Genomic DNA, 10843 nt, shown 5'->3' on the forward strand with positions numbered 1-10843 from the left:
TTTAGCCAGCATGCATATGCACCCATGGTGCTATGCATACAAGCAAGGTCGATATGCACCAACCTAAAAATCAGCTAGAATAGGAAAATCCCGAAATTTGTTGGGTGTTGGATGACTTCACCTCCACCTCATTCGAGTTGCAGCTCCAATGGCAACAACCCCCACACATGTATGGGTTCTTCATAGGGGCATGAGTAGGGATGACAGTAGACTGAGGAAAATGGGCCCCACCCTGCCTCGCCTCATTTGGACCGGGGATGGAGGACATAAAATGGGGGAATGGACTGGGGATGTAGGTTAAAATCAAAACTTGTACGAGGATGGAGGTGGGGATGGACTTACTCTTGCCCCACCCCACCCCGCCCCACCATCGATCCTCGTTAAAAACATTACTATTATACCCTTATATACGCTATAAAATCTTATATGTATTTCTAACCCTAACATAAAACCCTTTCTTGAATCTCTCATCTCTCCTCCCTCTAATGGTGGAAGGCGGTGTGGAAGGATCGAGAAAATGGGGCCCTACCTTGCCTCGCCCTATTTGGACTGGGGATAGAAGATATGAAATGAGGAATGAACCAGGGAAAGAGGTTAAAATCAAAACTTATGCAGGGATGGAGGCAAGGATGGAGGGCAAAATTTTGATAACGGTAAGGAGATGGAGACCTTGAGCACTGCTATCCCTAGGCATCATTGAAGAGGAAGAAGAAAGCAAGAATCACACAAAATTTTCTAAGCGACGAAGAGGGGGGTATGAGAAAGATAAGAGAGAGATGGGTGGGGCATGTGAGAGAGTCCTTATATAGGCCCTCTTCCCCTAATCAAATAGGAGACCTCTCTCCTTTATAGAACTGTCCCAAATACATGTTATATTTTTCTAAAAAGGACTCCCAATCACAAGAGGACTCCTATTGGGTTAGGAGTATCTAATCCACATAGTTTTTAAATTTTGTATAAAACCTAATCTAATTAATAAATTAAATAGCAAAGAGAGTGGTGAAAATGTGTCACCTCTTGGAGGGGCCCATATAGGAGGCATCCCACCCTAAGATCCAATTTAATTGAATTAAATACCCAAATTACATATCCAATTTAGATATAAAGTACCCAAATTAATTCACATTGGATCCTAATTAAAATTTAGATCCACTTCGAATCTGGATTTAAACTCTAAATTTAAAGTCACACAAATATTGGACATAAAAATACATCTTTATTTATTATGAATATTAGAAAAAAATCTTGGTATTACAAGTATCACATGAAGTATTGCAAAATTATGAAAAAATATGAAAGTCTGATATTGCAAAATTTCTTATTCCAATCGCACATGTAGTGTACAATTACTTTTTCTTTCGAATTTCAATATAAATAGTATAAAAGCAAAGTTAAGGTTTCACAGAAACTAGTTTTTTTGTGGTCTCCAACGAGTGAAAAATTATGACTATTTTTTCAAGGCCAAGCATTGATGGTGAGAAGATCGATGACGCTTCATAGGTGAAAAATCATCGACAACAAGTTTTTTCGGTAAGGGCATCTTTTGGTATGGGTGGCATTGAAAATAAAATATGCAACTCATTTTTTTCATAGAGGGCGAGGAACAATGATGACGTATCTTTCCATCAACACATAGTTGACATATCTCATAGTCAGTGTTTGATCACGTGGTATGGGTGAGACATGCAACATTCTTAAGGCCTCTTCTCTAACGAATTGTGAAGACACACATCTTATGGTATGAGTGAGATAGGAAACCAAAAGTCCATAAGTTAGCGTTCAATGCAAGAGAAGAACACAAAGTATAGTGTTTTCTCTCCATCAAAGATGTGGTGATATGCAATATTTTTGAGGCTCAAGAGATAGAGGTACCTTTGCATATACTCGGTTTTCTCCCCATCAAAGATGCAGTAAGAAGCAACATTCTTGTGAAAGAATGAAATAAAAGCAATGTATGAACAACTTCGCTTTGTGAAAGAATAGTTTGAATCTAATGTATGAGCGACTTCACTTTGTGAAAGAATAAAATGAATACAATGTATGAGAATTTTCATTTTGTGAAAGATGGAATGAATGCATTGTATGAGCAATGTCATTTTGTGAAAGAATGATGTTTCATTTTTCAATCCCTTATTTGTATTCAGATGCTCTATTTTCGCAAACCCTAAATTACGACCCACCTCCAACAATTTTTTTGGTAAATCTCCTATGAATTGTGGAGGCGAATAAAAAATTTTGCAAGAAAAAAGAAATTTGCAACATCAAACTTTCTCAATTTTTGCACGTACTTTGAAAAATTCTCTTTTGATTTTAAGAACATGAACAAAAGTTCACACATTCCTTGCAAAATTCTTTTCTGATTTGAAAAGAATAAACTAAAATTCATTGTATGTTTCAAAATTCTTTAGTGATAAGAAAAATCACCATTTACAAACACAAGTTCATTCAGTGTTATATCTCATTCTCATAAACATATCAATCAATTAATCTCTTTTTATATAAACAATTCATTCTGCTAAAAAAAAGAATCAAACAACTTCATTGCCTATTATATACACAACTCCTTCTAAAAAAACAAGAAGCAAACAACTTCATCTTTCATTAAAACAAATGCAATGGTGGCCTTAATTAGCTTTCATCCACAAGCATAAGTGCATCATCTGACTTTCATTGCCACAAACTCAGCACAACAGTGGCTGATCATTATGCATAAATATTATAACCAATCCATATTAGAAAAAAGAAAACTTGCAGCACAACATTAAACTAAATGAGTATATTAACAAAAAAAGCCCAATATTGAAAAAACATTATGTAAACTACAAAGAAGCATGTCATAAACTACTTTTTAAATGCATTGAATACTCACACATTACTTCCTAATCGTGTTTTTGCTTGTTATGGCCAAAAGCTTATGACATAGATTGCATTTGCATGGCACCATCTCCTTGTGTTTTATTCTCCATTTCTTCACTTCAGGTCATCCTACTCTCTTAATTGGCGCTGATAGTAAGATATGAATAAGGGTCAGAGGAGATACGTGTAGGACATTATCTAACATCAAATGAAATGGATAAGTACCACATGCAGCTCGATACGATTCAGCTGTATAGAACTTGTCACAATAATTATCTGGAAGATTGACCTTATACAAAATGCATTAATGGCATGTTCACAAAGAATGTAAGACCCCCAATTTTTCAGTAAAAATTCTAAATAAAACTAAGAAGTATTTTATGTAAAATTATCATATGAACCCAAAATGCGAAATGAATAGATTTCAATAAACCAATTATACTTATGACATATATATCCTCAGAGATGCTCAAACAGTCAAAGAGCCATAACTCTCTTCCTGAACAAAATTAGGAGATTTCAATAAGCTAACTCACTTAGTCTCATCAATACGAAGAAAATGGTGTATTCATATTTTTTTCGCAAAAAATATCAATGAAACCCCAAAAATACACGGAACCCACAAAAATATCTCACAAAAAATATCTGGTGGGTCCCATATAAATATCTCATGGAATCATGATGTGGGCCCCATAGAGACATAGAAGCCCTTTTATTACTTTATCAACAAGTTTGACCTTGGATCAAATGGGCATCTGGATCAGATCCAGAACCCCATGGGATCTAAGACCCAAACTCTTGCCTATAAATAAGAGGTGACTCCCTCTTAGAAAATAATCTCCCCCTCTCTTTCCTCTTTCTCTCTTAGAAAATCGTATTCCCCTCTCTCTCTCTAGCCACTCTCCCCTCTCTCCTCTCTCTTGGTTCTAGCCTAGACCAAAACCACTTACAGGGAGCTTGAACTTGCCTAGCCTAGGTTGAGTCCAGTTTGGTCAAGACCACTTGACCTACTAGGCTAGCTTTTCTCTCTCCTCTATTGTCTTGCTCTTAGCCTAGGTCAAACCCACTTGACCTAGATTTAGCCTATTTGAGGTAAGCTTTGACCCATTTGACATAGACTGAACCCATTTGGGACAAATCCCCTTAGCCCTGATTGCTTGACCTCCTCTACCATTCCCTTGACTAGATCCAACCCATCTGATCTAGCCTAACCCACTTGAGGTAGGTTTGAACCCAGTTGGACCTAAACTAGGTCAAATATGGTTTTGGTCTAAACCTCCTTGTATCACCTCTTCGTTGAATTCTACAATAGATACTCATGGTTGTGACTGTATTGGACGTGTCGGCCATAACCTAAGAGTGTCTCAACTGCCGCGTTGGAGCATCGTCGCCTAGCTTCAGTAAGTTTGTGCACCAAACAATGCCAAAGTTTTGCTTTTCTCGATATATATGTATTTGCTCATGCATTTGAAATTATCGTCGCAATGAACGATGCCAAAGCTCCTTCTTTTCACAATTTATATGCATTTGCTTATGCATTTGAGATTGTCGTCACATCAAACGGTGCCAAGGCTCCTGCTTTTTGCAATATATATATGTATTTGCTTATGCATTTGAGATTATTATCGCGCTGAACGGTGCCAGGTCTTCTACTTTCTGCAATATATATGTATTTGCTTATGCATTTAAGATTGTCGTCTTGTCGAACGGTGCCAAGGCTCCTACTTTCCGCAATATATATTATTTATTTTCTACAAGTTATTTAGTCATGTTTCACCTGCCAGACCTTACATATGCTTTTATAATTGCCGAAGTGCTATATTGTGCAATGATCGCTTTGGATCGACTACTTGGCATATGTAGCTGCAACGAGCACTGGTCTAGTCAAGGTGCAACAATCACTCTGGCGCATCGGCTCTTACGAGTGCGGTGCCCTTGCAGACAGAAGTGGAACAAGTCATTCAGGCAAGGTTCCAAAAATAGAGGCATTATTGTGCCATTCATACTAGCTCAGGCAAGTAATTTGCCTAAAATTTTGGCAGCACTTCCTTTTTACTATGGAAAGTAACTTATTAGAATTTTGGCAGCACCTCCTTTGTTTGATGAAGAAAGTGATACGCACTTTTTAAGCTTGATGAACATCTTTTCAAAAAATTTGGCAGCATCTCCTCTCTTTGACGGAGAAAGTGCTACACTCTTTTAAGCGCGGTGAACATCTTTCAAAAAATTCGGCAACACTTCCTCTCTTTGACGGAGAAAGTGCTGCACTTAATCGGGGATAGATGTGCACTGTTGTGTGTACTTTCATCTACCATGGTTTGTTGGAAACCAAGCCTTAGTTAGGCCATACACAAGTGACTTAGATGTTTACGTAAAATACAGTTTTGCACAAAGAGTGAAACCTTTCCAATAGGGGTTTCTTCGCCAAACAAAGTCTTGAACGAGGATAGGTACTTGGAATCACATTTGGCGATAGGAGTGGATCTTCATTTGTACTCTTACTTATGCACAACTATATGTAGTAAAAGTAGGAGCTTTGCATGCTCATGTGAAACACTATTATACAACAAGACTCGTAAGGGCCGTTATGCCAGAGTTGCGTGTCCACCCAAAAGGGGTGAAGCACTCGTGAAGGTCGTAGATACTGAGAGCAGGGTCTTGCATGCATATGAATAAAACATAACGGTAGTATCTGAACCACAAGGGAGGCCCATGCTTTAGAATACTGAATGGGGTTGATGTATATATTTTCCTTGGTTCAGAATGCATTGGATTGCCCAAGTGGCATTCGACGTCCTAATAAGAAAGATTATGCTGTCAAACCCCTTTAGGACCTATGCTCACCATGGCATGAATTATGTATAAACTAAAGAGTTCAAGGTACCTGCTGTCACTCAGGGGGTTTGGAGGCCGGGTTATCCTTAGGATATAGGGATTGAATCCCACTACTGCAATAGAAGAATGCATTTGAACCAGACTGCTAGGGTCTTCCGGTATGGTTTTTGACCTCCCCCCCACCATAGACAAGGTCATCAGACCTCTGGGGTATATAAAATACATAGCATAATAAACCCCCAGAACATCGTGTTGAAGCCGAAGTTATGCTTCGCTCGTGTATCAAGGGGTGAATGGTTAATATCGCATCAATGCATTAGTTATAAGTTCAACGATGAATGAATGAATGAATATGTGTCGTTCTTATGATTCATGCATAACCATGTGAAATATGTTGTTATCGGTACACTACTGGACCGATAGGGTAAAGGACCCATGTTGTATCTGTACTGCTAAGCTAATTTCAAGGAGCTCTCACTTAAATTTGTGAGATACCAATATGCCAAGTCGTGGAGACTTGAACTATAATGTTCCAACTATGGCCCCGAAAAGGCCTTCGTGCTATATGCTAAGTTGTGGAGACTTGAGTGACGTCATTTCAAACTGCGGCCTTAAAAGGCACCTTGTATTTTTATGGTTTATACTTGCTTTGAACTTGAATGCTTTTCTACAAGACCAACGACGGTTCTGACCCCGTTTTATGAGGGATACAGGTACTGAACTGCGATGTGATATGCGGATCAGAGCGACATCGAGTTTTATGGTTTCTCCAGACAGTGTTGAACATTTTCATTTATAAAACCAGTTTCATAGAATATTATTTTTTCAAGCAGTGATGTTTGTAATAAATAACTTGTTTTGATAAATGAAATACTTTTGTTGTCAATGAGTGCTTGGCCACATACCTGTGACATGCCTAGTGTTTTATAAAAACTGATGACTTATTATTGTCTATTTTCGCTGCTAAAAACATTTTCTAAATTCTGCTGCAAAGAAAAAAACAAATCTATGAAATTTTGACCAATTGTTGTTTTGAAAATTCGGGGCATTACAAGAAATCTCACTACAATTTTGGATTCCTAATCGATCAGATTGTCTCGTAAAAACCTACATATAATCAGACCAGTTCATCTAATTGGATTTGGTAGGATCTTATCAAATCCAGTTCTACAGATTCAAGTATTTTGGATGTTTATTCCAACGCTTGCCTTGTTTTGTGTTGCTCACGAATGTAGAGTTCCATGTCATGAATCATGTTATGGGATTTTGCTTGGAACAGGAAAAATTAATGAGATGTAGCAACTAATTATTTTTATAAAGATATCAAGAAAAAATACACCCACCCTTCTAGTATAAATCATAGGTGTAAGCTGCATCTTCTTAATCATACCTCGATCAACAAAAGTTGTGCATCTAACCCAACAGTGGATGACTTGGATGTCCACTATTATGGGTTACTCTCTCTCTCTTTATATATATATATATATATATATATATATATATGTGTGTGTGTGTGTGTGTGTGTGTGTGTGTGTGTGTGTGTGTGTGTGTGGTGCTATTGAAGGCACAAAACTATTGAGCTGGAAATCATACCTTCAAGCTTTATCAACTTAATTTGACTACATGTGTTCAACATAGATTTGCTAAAGATCAAACCTTGGATCTTGTTATTTCAATCTAAAAATATGTGGTTTTTTGAGTTATGAAATTTTAATGCACTGTGGGCATTGTTAATATTTGAAGGCCTTAAAAACATGCTTATATGTTACAATCACATCATTCAAAACTCATTTCTACTAACAAACTTTGTAGATCATATCCATGAGTCTGATCTTTAAAAAAAAATTATGAAAAATGTAATTTATACTCAATAATTTTGTGCCAACACCAAATATTAACCCTATATATATGGCTTAATGTTTGTTGTCCTTGTGGATAAGTGGCCCTTAGTGAAAACTTTTTTTTTTTGTATTTTAAACTTTTTTTTTTAATGTTTGACCCTCTAAATGTGATCTACATGTTTAGGTTAGAATAACTAGCATTTGGATTATGTTTTTTCAACATGTAGGAGGTTTTGAGGGTAAAAAAATCAACAGCTCATAATATACCAACATTTTAACCCTTAGAAAGTGCTATTTTTATATTGTAAAAGTATGATTTTAATAATCAATTCCTACTCTGTTGATCATGGTGAACACATCCATTGAGATAGATTCAGTCAAAACAACTTTCTCCTTTGAATTCCAACTAAGGGGCAAAACAACTTCCTCCTTTGAATTTCAACTAAAGGGCTCCTTACCTATGAGGGAGGGCATGTATATATATATGGGGTTAACATTTGGTGCTATTAAAGGTACAAAATGATTGAGCTGAAAATAACAGAGGTTCAAGCTTTATCATTTCAATTTGACCATATCAATATGTTCAATATGGTTTGTTTGCTAAGGATCAAACCTTGGTTCATGTTATTTTGATTTAAATATATAATTTTTTGAGTTGTGAAATTATAGTTGAAGCCATTAAAAAACCTGCTTATATGTCACAATCACATGCTTCAAAACTCATTTTCTATTAAACAAGCCTCCTAGATCACATCCACAAGGTCTGATTTAAAAAAAACTAAAAAAAATATGAGTGAAATCAAATTGGTGGGGCCTACATTCAATTGCAATGAGACCGAAGAATTGTGGTCATGTGATTGGCTCGTGTCACTGAAGGGATAACTTAAGCGATCCCTTAAAATCTAGGTAGGGTAGAGACCTGATGTAATGACCCCAGCTAAGCCTCATAAAAATAATAGATTTTTTTTAAACAATTGTTGAAACAAACCCAAGGATTTGAGGTCTCAAAGATTTAATATTCCAAACCACAAACAGACTGTGCATTAAATCAAACTTTAATAATCAATAAATAACATCATATAGACTAAAAAAAAATCGTCTATCACATAGGAGCTACTCTGTCAGAGAACCCAAAACTAGTCACCCAAGGCTCGCAGACTCTAGTTAGCAAGTCAAACTATCACTCAACATCCAGACCTGTAAAAACAATTTTATGAAAACGGGTAAGAACCAAAGTCCTTTGTATGAATTCTTCTAAAAATTCAAATAGTAAGGAAATAACATAAATCAAATTCATGCATAAAATTTAGAGGAAGATCACAATAACAATTTACCACAATCAACTTACCATTCAAGCATTTAACAAAATATCATGCAATAACAATTATCATGCGAAACATAATAAGGATGAATGCATGAACTAATGTTGAATAGTAAAAATGCATGATTCAATGCGCATGAATGAATAACTTATTAAGTTATTTATCAGAGTTGCTTTTGCATGCATTTCCCAATTAAATGCACACAAGTTTAGTTTTCACTTTTCCTTAAACCCGCAGATACTAAAAACGGTAACAAATTTTCAAAGTCTAAGTTAGGTTCTCAATTTTAGCTTAATACACAATTTGTATTTTATTACTAGGTTCTACACTCGTTCCTTGACCGATATCAGGAATCCTCACCCTCCATCCGAACATTATGAATCATCACCTAATGTCGTGACATCAATAGAAATCCTCAACCATTGATGCCGCTTTCTTGGTATACCAAAACTACAGCTGAGTCAACACCACCACCCTCAAGCAAAGTCACTGAAATCGTGGTCGAGAGGTGAACCACCACATCAAATTCAGGGGCACAATCACACACAAAGTTTTAGTTTCCTCACGGTCCTCCATTACCGCTATCCAAGATTCTCACACTGCGAAAGGGACATCATGGAAGGGATTAATTATACTGTTTGGTCTCTTTTACCTTTTCAAATAATTTCAAGTTCTTTACACAATAACCGTTTTGCAAATCCATATGCAAAATCAACTTCGGGCCTTGGCTCGTCATATTGTAATAATCTAATTAATTTTTAAAAAAAACCAATAGTTTTCATAAATAAAATTTGTAATGCATAAATAAAATAAACAACAAGTAGAGCAACATCTGCTCCTAGCCTACACGACCTGTTGTGGTTCATATTTGACCACCAAAGCATCTCAAAATTGATTTATGCATCTTTTGTAAAATTTTAGTGAACATGCTACATACCTTATTTCAGAATATGTCCACAATGTACATTCAAACACACAACATGAATCCACATAAAGCTAAATGCATATGCATGCGTACATATGCTTGCAACACACATTGTCATGATCAATTCCATGCATAAACACCCAAACATGCATATGATCATATCTATGTAAACCCCAAAATAAATTTCAGATTCTATACATATGATACACATATTTGCAACATGGTATTTAAATGCATAAGCATACATAACCAAATCAAAACATATAATCAAATACATAATCCTGCAGTCAACATGAATGCAAGTCTGAACATAACAAAAATGTTCAAATTTAACATACATGGCATAATATCAAATTTGATCAGATTGCACATTAATGCATATTGACAAATTCGATCAAATTGCTCATGCACACAGTCATCGACAACTTGGCCAAATTACACATACACACAAGCTACCAAATAGATTACACAAGCACAAAACCTTGATAAATCTGATAAAAATGCATAAGTTTTCATATTTTCAAATCTGACCAGATTGCACAAGCACAAGATATTGACAAATCTGATCAGAATATGCATGCACACATAGGAGCCTAATCATATTGCAAATGTACAAACCATGACAAAAATCTGATCAGACTTCACATGCACAAATAGTGACAAATCTGATCAGATTGTATATGTACAAACCGTGACAAAAATCTGATCAGACTTCACATGCACAAACAATGGCAAATCTGACCAGATTGCACACACTCAACATGGTGGCAAATCTGATCAGGTTGCGCACCCACAACGTAGTGCAGATCTGATAAGATTGCATCGATACTCATATAATGCAGATTAGATCAGATGGCATACACGCAACATGTGTGAATCTGGTAACAACATTAAAATAATATATAGAAAAATCTGATAATAGTCATCAAAATAACATCTATATACAAGTCTGATCGGTATAAAAAATAGCATATAGGCAATTTTGATCCAGTCATCAAAAGCAACATGTAGTCAAGTTTGGTAACAGACAACAAAATAACATATAGTCAGATTTGATAGCAGAC

Source organism: Nuphar pumila, chromosome 13 (genome assembly GCF_984573655.1).
Source record: "Nuphar pumila chromosome 13, dmNupPumi1.hap1.1, whole genome shotgun sequence".
In the NCBI taxonomy this organism is placed as follows: Eukaryota; Viridiplantae; Streptophyta; class Magnoliopsida; order Nymphaeales; family Nymphaeaceae; genus Nuphar; species Nuphar pumila.